The sequence below is a fragment of the Rattus norvegicus genome, chromosome 3 (genome assembly GCF_036323735.1).
Source record: "Rattus norvegicus strain BN/NHsdMcwi chromosome 3, GRCr8, whole genome shotgun sequence".
Classification (NCBI taxonomy): domain Eukaryota; kingdom Metazoa; phylum Chordata; class Mammalia; order Rodentia; family Muridae; genus Rattus; species Rattus norvegicus.
The window spans coordinates 81,766,488-81,783,263 of NC_086021.1; the positions used below are offsets into that span (position 1 = coordinate 81,766,488).

Here is a 16,776-nt window from a genome sequence, read left to right on the forward strand (position 1 = left end):
AAAATAAGGCTTCCTCAGGGACAACGCTGAGACTATTTTGTGACAAGCATATGACCCAAGTATCTGTCACCACATTTTCTTAGGATCTCTGTTGAAGTTAAGCTCTAGTTCTTCCTTCCAGCTCCGTGTTCCCAGAAATAAGACTTAGACTCAAAATATATTTACAAATACCTTGGCTTAGGCCCCTGTCTGACTAGATATAACTAAGAAGTATTCCACTTATTCTAGCCTACGATCTGCCATGTGGTTAGTTACCTGTGCTCAGTACCATCAACCTGCCCATCCGGTATGGACATCTTCCCAGTGAAGCTACCAGGCATCCGTCCATCCATCCATCTGTCCATCTTGTCACATCTTCCCGGTGAACATCCTCCCCCCCCCAGCCCCATGCAAGAATTCTTTCTCCTCCCAGACGTTCCACTTCTATTTTCTGCCGGAGCCATAGGCCATAGGCTTTTTAATTGACAGGTGGCACATGCGTAGGACACACAAGATTTTCTCTCTACAAATCTCAGAATGTGAGACTTAGTATTTGCTTTTCCAGCATTACCCAGATTGTGTGAGGACCTCCATACTGTCTGGTTCACCTTCATCACATTGAAACTAGGGAAACGGAAGTGTGGAATGGGGTAGGTGTCCAAGCTGGTGCCAGACACCAGTTGCTGACCACAGCACACCTGGCTTCTAAAAGAGCCTGGCCTGGTTTGGGTGCAAAGTAGGTTTGTTTTGCAGTTATGTGTACTGGGGAATGCTGACAAAGACAGATGATATTCTTTCTATTCAGAGATGTGTGTCTGATGGGTGGAGCTCATGGCTGGTCCCGGAACCCATTCCTCATCATCCGGCAGGGCCCCAGCTCAAGATTCTCCTCCCTTGGTGCTTGCTCTGACAGACTCCTCCTCGGTCTCTGGCACCTCCTACTCATCTGCAGCACTAGGAGCTCACCCCACAAGTCCACTTGGCTTGCTCTGCACACACGCCATCTCCAACTCGCCGTATCTTGTGTTACTCTCCCTCATGGTTGCTGCACTACTAGTGCTTTCCCAGATGTGACATTAGCTTTAAAATCAGGTCACAGGATAGGCAAGTACAGGCAGATCCCTTTGAGAATGGCATAACCTGAGCAGAGTGTGGATTATAGCTATTAATCCAGCTGCTACAGTGTGGCATTGAAGCACCCGTGTGTGTCTGCATCTCGACTCCTGACCTTTGTGCTATTGTTGTTACACATTTAACATAACAACAATATTGTTGCAACTTTCCCTTTGAGCCATCTGTTATCTTTTAAGGTGATTTAGATAGTAATTGAAAAGACTCATTTATATATTTACCATTTACAGCAGCCACGATTTCCTTTTTGCTGGTCGTTGCTCCAGTGTGGAATCGTTTCTTTGCTGTGTAAAGGACTTAAATGCACATACATGCAGTGTGGGTGGGTATAGGGGTTGGGATATTTTTCAGTCATTCTATTGTCTTGTCTATTCACATTGTTTCTCTTCCTTTCTTTACTTTGTCTTGTTAGGGTGGCCATTTGCCTCCCTCTTAGGCTGCGGGAGTCCCCCTGAAGGCCCACTGATGCTTTTTTCTTTGTTTTTCACTCTTCTGTAGTTTCTGTTGCTATCTCTTCAAGCTTGACACTCTTTTCTTGGGCATTGTTTAAGGTATTAATTCCACCCACAGGCTTGGTGTAAAAGTTTGACGATTACAAGTTTGAACTTTATATCTTCATTTTCTAGTAAGTTTTGGGCTTCTTGTAACCATTCTGGATAAACTATAAATCCAGGACCATGAAACACCAAAGCTCTACAAAAGCAAGCTAGCAAACTTACCCTACAAAGAATCGATAGTGTTGATGATAACGGGGACAAATGGGTAGAGTGGGCCTATTTAATCCTCTTTCCGTCAAAGCACACCATACAGAGAGTTAGAAACAGAACCAAACCAGTAGACAGTGTTCCCAGTATGTATGTCCGGATCCCTTTCAGGTCTCTAACTTGACAAGTGAGAGTTGCATGGGATGGCTTATTGAAGCACTAATTTATTAACAGTCACGGTGGATTTGTGGATTTCCACAATTGTTTGTCTAATCCTCTTATGGGCATTACCCCACTAAGCAGCCCCGCTACGTGTTTGATCAGTTTAATTAGAATGATCATTTGTTGTACTTCAGAAGCGTTTGGCTCTTGGTTATGGAAGGACCAAAGGCAAAGAAGCATTTTCTGGCCATCTTTAAAGTCACAGTTCAGGTTGTTAAAATATATTTCCAGTTGTGTTCATAACCTTTAGCTCTGCAGATGCAGGAAGGATATTGGCCAATCAGGCTATACGTCTAATTTTTCCAATACTTTTTGGTAATTTTTCCATTATTTGAAGGCTGTGTCATAGGATTTGTCTTGACTAAATATCTAATATTTGTCTTGTGTGAGGAATTTTTATAATAGATAGGAGGAAACAAAAAGAACCTTCTTGAGTTCTTGTATGGCTAATACCCTTTTGATCTTGTGTCAACCCAAAGGGAAAAAAGAACACAGCCCTCAATATTATGTGGCTGGGAATCATGAACTCGTGTGTGTGAAAGTCAGTTTGATTTTATTACTCGATAGTCTTTGTTTTCTACTGAACCAACAAGATAAAAAGTCAGAGCACAAGACGCGGAGGCCGTGAAAACACCTGTGGCAACTTTGATATTGTCAGCCAACATTTGGCTTTCTGGTTTCTAAGAAGAAAGGATAGAAAATTTGACTCCTGTCCAATCACTTACCAAACAGTTTAATTTATTTACCAAAACACGTCGATGGATGTCACTTGCTTTCCTACAGGAATTACTTTCAGTTATAGTACCATGTAAAACAACCTTTTCTTTCTTTTTTTTAATTTCCAGTGAGGAGGTCATGTGACTGTTGGGTGCTGGCATCTGAAAGTGGCTTTGCGAGTGTACAGATATGAGCGCTGGTTGGCCTGTTCTTGACACAGTGGAAGCGGTTTTGTTAACATGGTTTATAGTGTGCTCTTCAATTTAGATTTCTCAGATGATGTTTGCATTTCTCCACCCCCAATTTTGACAGGGTATTGCTCTGTAGCTTGGGGCTGAAGTTCGAGATCCTCCTGCCTCAGCTTCCTGAGTGCCGGAATCATCAGCAGGTACCATCATTCCTGTTTGTCTAATGACTGACGTTGATGAGGTTGGTAATTCTCGGTGGTGTTGTGTTTATCTCTGAGGCGTTTCCTGACGTCCATTTTCTCATAGGGGAATGATTGTTTTTCTGTTTTTATTTAGTAAATAGTTGGGGGAGGTACATTGAACAGATATATGTATTCTAACATTTTACCAACCAATTTCAGTATCTGCCAGTGGATTCCGACTGTAACAATCCTGGCCTAGACAGCATGTGTTTCTACCTTCTGTATTGGCTAGAATTCCTCTGTGGGAGAGTGGTCCTCAGTATATGTGCGTGTGCATGTGTTTAAGGTTGGACCAGTGGCTATTTATTTCACTGTATGAGTTATACTTTAATGGTTTTGTTGCTGAAGATTGTTTCAGTGCTGTCTGTTATAAGATTCCTTCCAGTTTCACCAAATGAAACAGCCTTCCGGGTCTCCAGTAGGCGGCTCACTATTGTCCCCTCCTTAGACATATCCACTGTCATCCACTGTCATTGCTTTCAGTTAGTTGTTTAATACTTTTGTCTCTAAATCATACATTTGTTTCTGTAATTTATTATTATTATTTTTAGGTGGAGGAATTGCATACTTTAAAAATATTCTAAAGTGCCAAAATAATTGCCCACCAATGATCTCTAATTTACTCTTTCTCTTCTGCCTTTTCGGCACAATTATGTTTTGCTTACATCAATGTATTTGGTTTCAGTAACTGTACACCATAGGCTGGGAAATTCATAAAGAATAAAAGTTTCATCAGCTTACTTTTCTGGAGATTGAGATCCCCAGGGGTCAGGGACTGCACCTGGAGAAGGCCTTGTCAAAGAGATAGGCTTGAAGCTAAAATAGTCTTTATAATGGACTCAATCTTGAGATAAGCATTAGTCAATTGATCCAAGAATGGATTCGTCAATCCGTCAGGACAAGACCCTCATGATCTAGACATTTTAGAGGTCCCGCTCACCTCGTCCCACCTACCAGCTCACAGAGGGGACTAGATTGTTGAGCACCTTTGTGGGGTCATTAGAACATAGATTCAGCATTTGTGTTATGCAGGCCACATAGACACAATGGAACCATGGAGCAGAGCTTGGTTATTTTCCTCCTGCCATGAAAGATTGTGTTTTCTTTAATAAGGTTTTCTCTCTCTCTCTCTCTCTCTCTCTCTCTCTCTCTCTCTCTCTCTCTCTCTCTGTGTGTGTGTGTGTGTGTGTGTGTGTGTGTGTGTGTGTGTAAGAGAGGGAAAGAGAGAGAGAGAGACAGACAGAAAGAGAGGGTGTGCATATGCATCAGGTCACTTGGCTTTCCATGTGCTTATCATGAATTTAATCATGACAATATTAATTTCATATATATCTGCTGTTATAGTCACTCTACTCAAATTGTGGTCCTTGGTCCCATCAGCTCTGGTATCATTTGGGAGCAGGTGAGAAATGGAGAAACTTGGACCCTTTCCTATTAGTGACATTTTACCCAGACCCCCATCATTTATGAGCGTAAGTGGCCTGGAGTAGGTGTCCTCTAATGATATTTCATCTACAGGGCTTCTCTGGGGTGCTATCTGTTCTACATGAACCCCATTGGTAGAACACTCCTGTTCCTTACAGCCAGGGCCACTTCCACCTCTCTCCTTCATTAGATCTGCTGCTTCCTTGCCAGGCCCCCTTTGTTTGACTTTCTTATCATTCATTTCTCCTTTGTTCTCCTTTTTCCTGCAGAGTTTTCTATCAGATATCTGGAGACACTTGTTTAAAAGTTTTAATCTGATAGTTTAAAGCATGCGCATGGAGTTTGCTAGCAGGGCTTTGTAGAACCAGTCTGATGAGGAAGCCTGTGTCCTCTATAGCAGCCATAATAGCTCAGGGTTTTTCCTATTGGCCTGCAACAGAGTCTCCCAGGCTTCTACCCAAAGCCTATAACTTTTTCATTCTCTAAGTGACTTAAAAGGCTTTGGAAGACACATCAACTCTGCTTTTTTTTTTTTAATTTTCTCTCTCCATATGATTTCTGTGCTAACTGAGAAATAAAATTGCACAAAAAATAAAGACTGTAAACAAAACTGAAAGTCAGCAAAGACTTTCAAAAATATCTTCTCCTGCAGTTAAGACAGGTCTGTGTGTTTCTGTTTGATGACTCTGAAGGTTTTACTAGAGAAAGAGAACGCAGAGTAGAAAGGCTCCAATGACAGGAATTGGCATACCGAGGACACTGGCTGGGTGTGACAGAGAGCCTTTCTTGATGTTATGATCAAATTCCTGAGAGAAGCAACTGAAGGGAGAAAGATTTATTTTGGCTGATGGCTTCAGAGGTTTCACACTATAGGATGTTGATTCTGGGCCCTTTGTGCTGCTGAACCTTATGATGGCCGTAGGATGTAGAACATAGCTGTTAAGATGTGGTAGCCAGGATACAGAGGCGACCATAACAGGAAGGGACCTGGACAATAAAATGTTCAGTGATCTATAGGGGCCACTTGGTACAGTTTCTACTACACAGTAGTCTATATAAAATTTGAAACCGTCAATGGGTCAAACCATTGCTTAGGCAAGAGCCCTCATGATTTACTCATCTGTGGACAAAACGACCCTTCTAGACATGCTCAAGTGTGTACTTTACTAAACTTTTTTACATAATTAACCCAATTAAATTGACAATAAAGACTAACCACTACACTAGTCCAGATTTGACCTAGAGATGCTACTATCTGACGGCCATCTGTTGAGTAGCATGGCTTGATAAGTGCCCAGTGTGCAGACAAGTGTTAGCACATATTGGGACGTACGTGGAGGGACATATACTCTGTCCTGAGTTGGAACAGACTGAGTCAAGGACAGGGCTAAAGATTGGCTAGAGCCAAGCTGCTAAGTTCAAACTGAGTGTATCTGCATGGCTAGAGCAGAACACAGAGTGTACTGAGCCTCCGAGTTAGCCCTAAGCAGGTCAAGCAGAGAGGCTGGTCATGTACAAAACAGAGAGCAAATGCTTGACTTTTACTGTGATTTTCAGGACTTTGGTGATAGCTGTGTCCATGGCCTATTATCTTCTGGGGACAGTTCCCAGCCAGCCCTTCCAGGTATTTGAATTTTCGCCCTACCTATTCTGAAGTATCTTTTGTATCCCCTTCTTTGGATTTGGAACTCTCAAAGGACAGCTACTATCCCCAGTTCCCAACTGCTGCCCTGCTGCCTAGATTTAGCTCAACGCCAGAAATCTCCTTTGGCTGCCGCTATGAAGACTGGCATATTCTCCACTGTGGGACTCCTGCCCAGATAGGGAAGTCCTTGGAACAATAAACTACACCTCATTATATTCTTTCATAAAAACGTTGTTATAAATGGTTGTTGGGGACTTTAGTTAAATCCATTTCGGCTTAATACATGGTCAAGACTCCACTAATGCATCTATCATCTGCCTGTCCGTCCGTCTGTCCGTCCATCCATCCATCCATCCAACCAACTAATCATGAGATCAGGGTTTTATAATGTACCCCCGGGTAGCCTGGAATTCACTATGTAGATCAATTTGGCTTCAATCTCAAAGAGATCTATCTACCTCTGGCTCCTGGTGCTGGGATTAAAGGTATGTACCACCATGTCTGACTACAGTACATATTTTGAAGTGTAATTTGTGTTTGAAGTTCTAGGTATTAGACTTAAAAACCAAGTTTTGTGCACATGTCCCATCAGTAAGTTGGAGGCTGCCTTGCAACAGCATGCAAAAGAGGAAAAATGTCATCATCCAATATTCATTAGGCTCCCAGTTGTGCATCGTTCTATTGTGATGGCTGGATCTACAGGGCCTCTGCTGGGCCTGTTTTTATCAGCTATAATAAGGCTCCCCTACTGATTGCCCTCTGAACCTTAGCACATTGGAGCTTTCCCTGACACACCGAGTGCCCTACTAACAGGCAAGATTAAGGCAAGACGTTCCTAGTCTGAAAGAAGGAATCATTTTAACTTAAATGTGTCTGTTCCTGAGGCCTGAGTTCTTTCAGTCACCCAGCCTGCACTAATTTGCATGATTCTTTTGGGGCCCAAGGGGGGTCCTCTTAAATCAGTACTTCCTGTTGGCTCAGTGTTTTCTTTCAAGTGAAACACTCAGAGTATAATGTGACACCCAGAGATTTTCAAAAGATTAAAAACGATGTGTTCTAATCTTAGACTTGCAACTAATGGCCTGAGCTCATTACACATTAAGGACCAAGCCGTTAGTGTTAATAGGAAGTGACTTCAGCAAGTTACAGTTGGGCTTGAAGACTCAGTAACTATGGCAATCAGTAAGCAGAGAGGTGGTGTGCATTGTAAAAAACGACCTTAGCTGGAACGCATTCATGCTGCTTCAAGTTGGGGTTTCCCCCAAGTCATTACCCTTAGGCTTGACCATTTCCTTTCCAGTAAAAATGTGCACCCCTTTGAACTGGAGGCTGCACTAGAAGGCACTGGAGTTGCTCATGGAAGTTGTTTTGTATAAATGCTTGGCTGCATAAAGCATGGACGGCCTAAATTGCTCCACTTCTAGCTACTTTGGATGCTTTTCTAGACACTTACGATCCCAGTGTTTCCAGGCGGGGCTGTCAGGCTTGGCTTCCTTGTGGCTTGACCTCATCAAGTTCTGCCTATGCCAACAAATCTCAAATAGACCAGCCCTCTTCTACCAGAATAATATAACCTTTGGTTATCTAAACTTGTGAATTCCTGCATGTTCCAAATAGTACCACAGTCTTCCCTCTCAGCTATGCCATCCTTTGCCTCCCCTGCCTCCTCCGTCCTTTACGTATTGTCCAGATCATGGAACACAACTATAGATCCTGTGCATACCTGTAACCACTTCTCTCCATGCCGTAGCTGGCACCCATGCCTCTGCCAATGAAAGCTGTGTATGTGCTCTCCGCAAATGCAGTTTGCTGCCTTCTAAGCTGTCCCACAACCCTAGAAGATTACTCAAGCATCACTCTGATCTTGCCACTGTCTGCCTATGTGTTCAGTGATTACCCGGATGTCTGTGTGCTCTTCTTCTATTCTGCCTGGCTACTTCTTATTTACCCTTCCAGTAGTAGCATCCATTTCAGCTCTGAGGAATACGTCCAAAAGGCCTCTCCAGTTGGTAAGATTCCCCTACTAAATATGCCAACAGCATCCTGTATTTCCTAGCACTCATTATAATTATAATTGAGTATTTGTATAATTACTGGTTTGATGCCTGATTTTCTCACTAGCTTGTAAACTCCCTGAGAGCAGGGATCATGCCTGCCTGGCTCACCACTCTCTCCCCAGTGCCTCTCATAACAAGTATTTGCCAACTGAATGTATAATGAATGGGTTGGACAGAAGCTGTGGCATATGTTTTGTGTATTTGTACTTATGTTTGAAGATAGGGTATCTGATGTTCTAGGAACTTGAATGCTTCCCACTCCGTAATGAAGCAGTACTGCGAAGGCCTTATTTAGATTTTGTTAATTGTTCAGCTGTTTTATCCCATTCTCTACTTCATTCTAGAAGTGGACTGTATTGCCTAGGCTTGTACTAGAGAAAAAAAAAGAACCAGTGAATGGCAAATATGTAGCAGATACTAGCTTACTTGATGGTTATGATTTGGATACAAAATGTCCTATTGGTAGCCTCATAGATTGAAGGCAAGGTCTGCAGTCATTAAATCCACTTCCTGAGATGTGATTGGATCATGGGGGGTTTGATATGATCAATGCATTAACCACTGGATGGATTAATAACATGGCATTATTGGGAGGTTGAGCCTATTTGGAAGAAATAGATCACTGGAGTTGTGGAAAACATATCTTATTTGGGCCCCTTCTGACCCTCTGTTTCCTGGAGGCTATGAGCAGTTTTTGCCACACTCTTCCTCTACAGTGCTTCTGACTTGCCAGTTGCCTAAAAAGAATGGAGCCAGCTAGCCAGTGACTGAAGTCTCCAAAACCGTGTGCCAAAGCAAATCTTTGCTCTTCTCAATTTGTTTTTCTTACTGATTTCATCACCACAACGATAAACTAACCAGAGGTCGAGGAGACAATCTAGCAGGTGTAGAGCAATCCATTGGGTCTCAGGCAGGAAGAGCAGAGGCTGGGCTGCTGCTCCCAGGGGAGTTTCTTCTTCAGAGACACAACATTCCAGCCAGGTTCAAAGCCCATCAGCAGATCCCACCAGCTCGGCAGTTTCCGAATGAAGACCTCCTTAAACTCAATTGGATAGACCTGTCACAGCATAGAATACCTTCATAGCAACCCCTCCATGAATGCTTAGTTGAATAATCGGAGACTGTAGCTTATAGTCAGGTTGGCACAAAAACTTGGCCACCCACAAACACAACCAATGGAATCTCAAATAAAACATCCTCTAAGCCTCAGTCTTTAAAAGATTGGGGAGGTAAGTAAATGCTCTGTTCAGAGAGCTCAGTATTTGGTATGGAAATATTTATAGAACAAAGCGTTTACCTATGAAACAAAGAGTTTACCTAGATTCTAAATAACCCATAATTGTATTCTTATAACAAACATATGCCTACTTCAGGTGTGACTCGGTAAAAGACCCACCTGCCTCTGCCTCCCGAGTGCTGGGATCAATGGTGTGCATCACCGAGGTCTGGCTTGAGGTTTATTTCTCAAGACAGACAGGAAATGGATGTGGGAGAAGCACCGGGAAACATGGGCGTTTCCTTCTGAAGCAGGTGAAGTGATAGAGGGAGCAGCTCCTGTTTCCTGGGCTGGCTCTGCTGTATCTTTTCATCATAGAGGCCAATGGTGCTGCCGTTTGGGTGAGGTCACCTAATGGTGGCAAGCTGGCTACTTTATGTCAGCCTGACAAAGAACTTGAGTCCTGTTAAGAAGAAAACTCTCTTGATGACTTGCTTCCAGCAGATTGGCCTGTGGCTGTATTTGTGGGTATTAAAACTATTTTTACTAAATCAGAGTCTTGTAAACTGAATTTTGATCATACTCACCCCAGTTCCTCCTTTTAACTCTTACCAGCTCTACCTTTCCTAACTTCATGCCCTCTTTTGGTAAATTGTCTTAAATATCACAGCCCATTGACTCCAAATTTCTGTCAATATACTTTTTTTTTAAATAGAGTAAGGCTATTTGGAACGTGATTGATCAAGAGACACATCTGTAGAGAAAACTGAATCTAATTCTGTCCCCCAGAAGAAAACCCCAATATTAGGTCATTTAATTCTAACATCTTATTTTCAAATAAGCAGTCTGGAGAAGTAGGTGTTTTGTTTAGCTAGGCCATTATGGATTTACTCTGAGTCTCAGTGGAAGACAAGTCAGAGCTCTTACTTTAGAAGAATATATTATTACTTGTTATTACTACCATCTCAGAGTTTTATTGCTGTGAGAAGACACCATGACTAAGGCAACTCTTATAAAAGAAAACGTTAGTTTGGGGCTGGCTTACAGTTTCAGAGGTTCAGTTCATTATCATCATGGTGGGAAACATGGCAGTGTCCAGGCAGTCATCGTGCTAGAGGAGCCGAGAGCTCTATATCTTGATCCGTAGGTAGCAGGAGAAGGCCATACTGGCTGTAGACTGAGTGTATACAAGACCCCAAAAGGGGAAGCCCTTGGTCCTGCCAAGACTGAACTCCCAGTGAACGTGATTGTTGGGGGGAGGGCGGTAATGGGGGGAGGATTGAGAGTGGAACACCCATAGAGAAGGTGAGGGGGAGGGGCTAGGGGATGTTGGCCCGGAACCCGGGAAGGGGAATAAAAATCGAAATGTAAATAAGAAATACTCAAGTTAATAAAGATGAAAAAAAGAAAAAACCCAAAACCGGCCTTCCTACACGGTGACACACTTCCTCCAGCAAGGCCAGACCTAACTAAGGCCATACCGCCTAATAGTGTCATTCTCTATGGGCCTAGTATTCAAACACACAAGTCTATGGTAAGCATCATTTCTCCGTAGTCTCAGATTTTGCTCTTGCCTTGACTTCCCTCAGTGATTGCCTGTTCCCTGTAAGTGTGAGTGAAGGAAGCTCTTTGGTCCCTAAGTTGCTCTTGTTCATGGTGTTTATTACAGCAACAGCAGCACACAGTAGACCAGATGGGATCTGGCAAACGGGAAGTTGGGAAGGTGCCTGGTGCTGAAGATTCCTTTTCAAATCTTCTTTACCTTTAAAAATATTATTTTATTATTGTGTATATGTATGAAATATGGGTGGAGGGCACAGACAGTGTGTGCCTGTGCGTGTGTGCGTGTGTGCGTGCGTGCGTGTGTGTGTGTGTGTGTGTGTGTGTGTGAGAGAGAGAGAGAGAGAGTGTGTGTGTGTATGTGTGTGTGTGTGGTGTGTAGGTTAGAGGAGTCTGTCCTCCATTTCCATCTGTGTGTTTGTTGTGGAGATTCAACTCAGGTTGTTAATTTTGTGACAAATGCCTTTACCCAATGAGCCATCTTTCTGGTTCTCTTGTCATTTTAAGAAGGATAGTGTAGGCTTGCTCCTTTAAACATTACCTGACAAATGATTCTGAGAGAATGCTTATCTCTCACCAAAGATGGATGTCAACTAGTGGTGGTGGTAGGAGAAAATGTCTTCCATTCATAAAGGGAAATGTGTCTTCCATTCATGAGTGATTTCTCACAGAGTCTTATGATTCCTAAAGAAAATTGATAAAGCTGAGATTTTTTTTTTTTTTTTTTGGTCTTGAACATTCTACCTGATGGATGAATTTATATTGACTAAGTCTGCCTTTGGAAAAGCAAGAGACACTTACTGACCAGTTTTCTTGGGAAATTGAAACATCAAAATAAATAGCATGGCCCAGTGGGTAAAGGCGCCCCAATCTGATCCTTGGAACGAATGTGAAAAGCTGGATGAGGCTGAGCCCATCCCGAATCTCAGCACTGCTGGGGCCAGATGGAAGGCAGAGACGGGAAACATCACTCAGAAGCTTGCAGGGCAGCCAGCCTGGAGTGTGCTGAAAGGCAGAAGTGGCAGGGCAGACCCAGCAGACTGGAAGATGACAGCTGACTCTTGAAGTTGCCTTTGACCTCCTATGTGTGCTGTGGAATGTTCTCTAATATTCTCTGTCTCCGTCTCTGTCTCCCTCTCCGTCTCCCTCTCCCTCTCCCTCTCCCTCCCCCACCTCTCTCTCTCTCTCTCTCTCTCTCTCTCTCTCTCTCTCTCTCTGTGTGTGTGTGTGTGTGTGTGTGTTTCCCTCCCTCTCAATGAGTAAATAAATCAATAATGGTAATGAGTCATAGGTCATTAAATGAAATAGGATCCTTTGGGTCTCTATTGATAGATAAGTGAATGGAAAGAACTTTCCAATTCTTTCCTGTGTTAGTCGGGGATGGATGTCAAACAACAGGTGCAGAAAGAGTTTAGGAAATAGACAACTCATTATTTGGAAGGCTTCTGTAGTGAGAGTTTACTAGGCAGCAATGGTCAGAGGAAGCCAAGCTTGATAGTCTGAGTCATAGGCCTAGTTCAGTGGTGGAGAGTTTGCCTAGCATGTGTGAAGACCCTAAATTCCCTTCCCAGCACTGTGAAACAAAAAACAAACCAGGAGTAATAGTGTAGCCTCACAGTTTTTCCTGCTGGGGTCTCACCAGAAGTCTGTGGCGTGAGTCACGGGAGCATGAGATGGACCCAGGTGAGACTGGCCCAGGTTCCCTGAGAGTACAGGTTGTGGCTCTTGAAACCTGTCAAGCATGAGAGGGGCAGTGGGGAGAGTCTAAGGAATTGTTCTAGAGCAAGGAGATAGATACCATCCTTGGAGCATGTGATCTTGCTCTAAGACATCTTGGATTAATGCTATTGTTGGGTCCCAGTTGACTGGCATCTATGGATTGGATAATGGCATGTTGGCTTACTAACTGAGATGCTCAGGAAATTGTCCTATGAGGGAGTCCTTGTTTTGTGAAATATATGCTGGCATATACAGGGAGCCTGTCTGCAGCTCACTATCTAGTGCTTCAGGAGAATGCTAAAGACTGAAGAATTGATTACCACGATGAAGGAGGCAGGAACTCCTATCTGCTTTGTGCTGCTTCTGCAAGTTTAAATGAGATTAGAATGATTTCAAAATTAACTTTTTTAAAGTTGGAAAGCTTAGGGAAGGACCACAGTACTGTTTGGAATTGAAAGCGATGTATGACAGTGACGTTGAATATGGAGAATGATGGTGGATGGAATCATCTTGGTTGTGTGTGTGCTGTGTGTGGCGGGTGCACACAGAGGCTAGAGCAGAACATGGAGTATCTTCCTTTATGACTCTCTGCTTTATTACCTTGAAATAAGGGCCTCTTACTGAACTGGGCAGGAGCTTGCAGATTCTACTAGAGTGTGTAGCTTGTGAGCTCCCAGTACCTTCCCCTCTTTGTACCCCACCTCCCTGTGCTGGTTGAATTTTATCAACTTGTCATGAACCTGGGCATATCTAAAAAGGGAAACTTAACTGAGAAAATAACTCCATAAGATTGGCCTGTCAGATCTGTAGGTCATGGTCTTGATTAATGCAATCATGTGGGCAGTGTAAACCTTGGACAGGTAATCGTGGACAGTGTAAGAACGCAGGCTGAGCAAATTACGGGGAGAAAGCCAGCAAGCAGCACTCCTCCATGGCTTCTGCTTCAGTTTCTGCTTCCAGGTCCCTGCCTTGAGTGCCTGTCCTGACTTCCTTTGTTGGGAGGAGTCTGACCTGAAAGTGTAAGCTGAAATAAACCCTCTCCTCCAGTTTCTTTTGGTCCTGATGTTTTATCATAGCAATAGAAACCCTAACACAGCTCCAGTGCCTAGGGCTACAGACACACAGATATGCCTGGCTTTTTACGTGAGTTCTTGGGATTTGTTCTTAGGTATAAGTACTTGCAAAGCAAACACTCTTACTCAAGACTCAGGTGAGTTTGGGGGTAAAGGAACATGATGTATGATTTTGGGGTAACAGTGTCTGACCTGTCTACTTGGGTGAGTTCTTTAGGCAAATATGCTATTGTTGCCTTTTAAAAAGAGAAAAACAATGTAGACTTGTATGCTATCAGCCAGTGCACAGTGATAGTTGGGACAGTGTATCTTGTTTTAGATACTTTAATACTTTTAATGGGAGAATTCCTCCAAGCCTGTGGTTGCTAATGGAAACTGGAATGACCCTGTGTTTGTTTCATTGTCCCTCAGCCTTCTCCTTGCCACCTGGTATCTCTTTCCAAGGTCCTGGCTTCTCGTTCTGTTTCCGCTTTCACTGACTTTTCTTGCCCCTCTTTGCCCCTCCCTCATATCTAAACCCTCACCTTCATTCTTTTCCTTTGGCCAAGTATTTCCTTGCTCGAATCCTTTTATTCTCTCAGCCTCTGACTTGCCCCTCCCCCTCAGAGTTTTGTTCTTCCCATCCTCCTGTAGCCACAACTATCAGAGTATTCTTTCCACTGTATCTTCATGGAGGAGAAGGCCAATCTGAGGTAGTTCCAGAGCAGACACTCTATAATAAATGCGGTTTTATTAATAACTACCATTTACTGGCTCATTGCTATGGGCCAAGGATGTGCAGGCTGCATTCTGCATCTTTGCATTCACTCCTGACAGCAACAGCTTGGAGAATGTGTTCGACTCCCATTTTGCAGACTAGAAAGTAGAGGCACCGAACAAAAAAGAAAGACTTAAGTCCAAAGCTCAGATCAGAGATCAGCGACAAAACTCAAGCTGCATTTCTGTTACATAGTTACAGGTATTAATTCCACAACTGGGCTCTGCAGAGAATACCTTATGGGCTAAGTCATCTGCATGAGGCTCATTAAGAAGTCAGCAGTCCTGAAGTCCTGTTTCTTGGGCCAGCGTGTGGGGGAGGGAAGCTGAGTTATGTGTCATGCTCTAAATGGCAGGGCCTTGGCAAGTGGTTATATATCACCAGTGCATGTTGCTACGGAGAGTCATCCCATCCCCCCTTGCTGGCAAGAGTCTCTTTTCTGGGTGTCACAGGAACTAATTATGTGCTGTTAAATCCAAGACCCATTTTATATTCCGGTGGTAAATCTCACATGTCAGGAGCAGTTAGTGACACTGTGGCATATTGCCGTCAGTTCATGCTGAACTGTGGGCATTAAGTCCTCTCAGGCTAGAGACATTTAAATAGCCACGCCTGCTGTTACCCACTGCCACCCGAGTGGTACTTCAAGGTGACTAGTTCAGGCCATCCCTCCAAGTCACAGTCTGGAGACTGCAGAGGTTTGCGAATGCAGTTCATTCTGGAAGTCTGACTTTAGTTTTGCTTTCGAGATGGGGTCTTATGCTATTGTCCGGGTTGGTCTCAAACTGCAGCCTTCCTGCCTCAGCCCTCTGAGTGGTGGAATTGTAATGATATGCTGAAAGGCCGGATGAGCCTTGAGTGCCTAGGAGGAAGGGAAGAGAGAGTTACTGAGGATGAGGCCCTGCATCGGTCTGTGGATCTTCTTAAAGATGGTGCCTCTGTTCTTATGTGAGCCCAATATAGTAACAGCAGCTAAGTTCTGTGGTCTAGTTGGCCAAATTGGATTATTGGATGTGTAGACCTCCTTAAAATAGCAGCAGCAGCAGCAGCAGCAGCAGCAGCAGCAGCAGCAGCAGCAGCAGCAGCCAAAGCTCTAGTTGGAATTTGAAATCACTGCTCATATATTGCTTATCTATGGACTCTTAGTTTGTACTCTTAGTTCTTAGAGAAAAAATGCAGGAATTAGAATCGCCCGGCAAGTACCTCTCCTTGGCTTGTTTTTGTTCGGTTTGGGAGAGCAAAACGAGGTTCTCTTTTGACCGTGTCTGTGATGTTGTAAAGGTATCCTTACTGAGGGGAAAACACAGCCGGCTTATGTGGCTTATGTGGTAGACATTAGGATTGTCCTTAAGGGAAATTCCCCTGTCGGTTTTGGGTTTTTAGGATGTTGGCGACAGGATACATGGGAAATTGAAGCCACTGGATATGCCTGGGGTGTGACTGAGCATCAGAAGCATCTGAGAGAAGTTGCTCTCAGGGGAGCACTAGACGGTGGAGTCCATTGAGCCAGAGTCTGCCTTGGAACCGGCTTTATCAGCGGCTCAGCCCAGAGGTAATTGACTCTTCCGCTCACCAAGCTCTCAAGGACCCTCTTTGGTGAAGAATCTCTTTGTTTTCTCTCCACCCTGGGATTAGCTACTGAAGCCAGACTATTCATAGAGAATGCAAATCATTACCACCACGAAATGGTTTCTGGAAATCCCTGTTGTGTACAGTTTGAAGTGGTGATCACTTAGCAAACTACAGAGAGAGGGAGGTGGGCAGGTACACACCAGAACTCAGGGGAGGGACTCGGAGGAAACCGTTTCTCCCTGAGGAGCTATAGGAAGTTAATGGCTGCTGCGGGGAGAAAGAGACATTTTCTCCAGTGGTGTAACTGACGGTGAGGTGTCCACACTCCTATGGGTAACCTGTCCTTATCCTCCTGTAAGAAACCATAATGAAAATTATTAGATGATGAGGAAAAAAAAACAAAAGCTACGAAAGTTGAGAGGGGGGATATTTGGGAAGTGTAAAAGGATAGGACGGAGTGGGAGGGGGCGAGAAAATGGAGGCGAATGTGATCTAAATAACATACTCAAGCATGAAAATTTCAAAGAAACCCGGTGTCATATGTATTAACATATGCTAATAAAATATAA

General features: G+C 43.7%; 1 protein-coding gene across 18 annotated transcripts in view; it reads left to right on the plus strand.

Annotated features, from left to right (window-relative positions):
* Nucleotides 1-16,776, plus strand: part of Osbpl6 (oxysterol binding protein-like 6) — a 197,167-nt gene that overhangs the window by 15,468 nt on the left and 164,923 nt on the right. Inside the window, exon 2 of one of the 18 annotated variants that reach the window (XM_017591694.3) lies at nucleotides 16,019-16,187. The exons of the other annotated variants lie outside the window; for them this stretch is intronic. The gene's annotated coding sequence lies outside the window, so the exon portion shown is untranslated. The remainder of the gene's footprint in view (nucleotides 1-16,018; nucleotides 16,188-16,776) is intronic. 18 annotated transcript variants of the gene reach the window in all.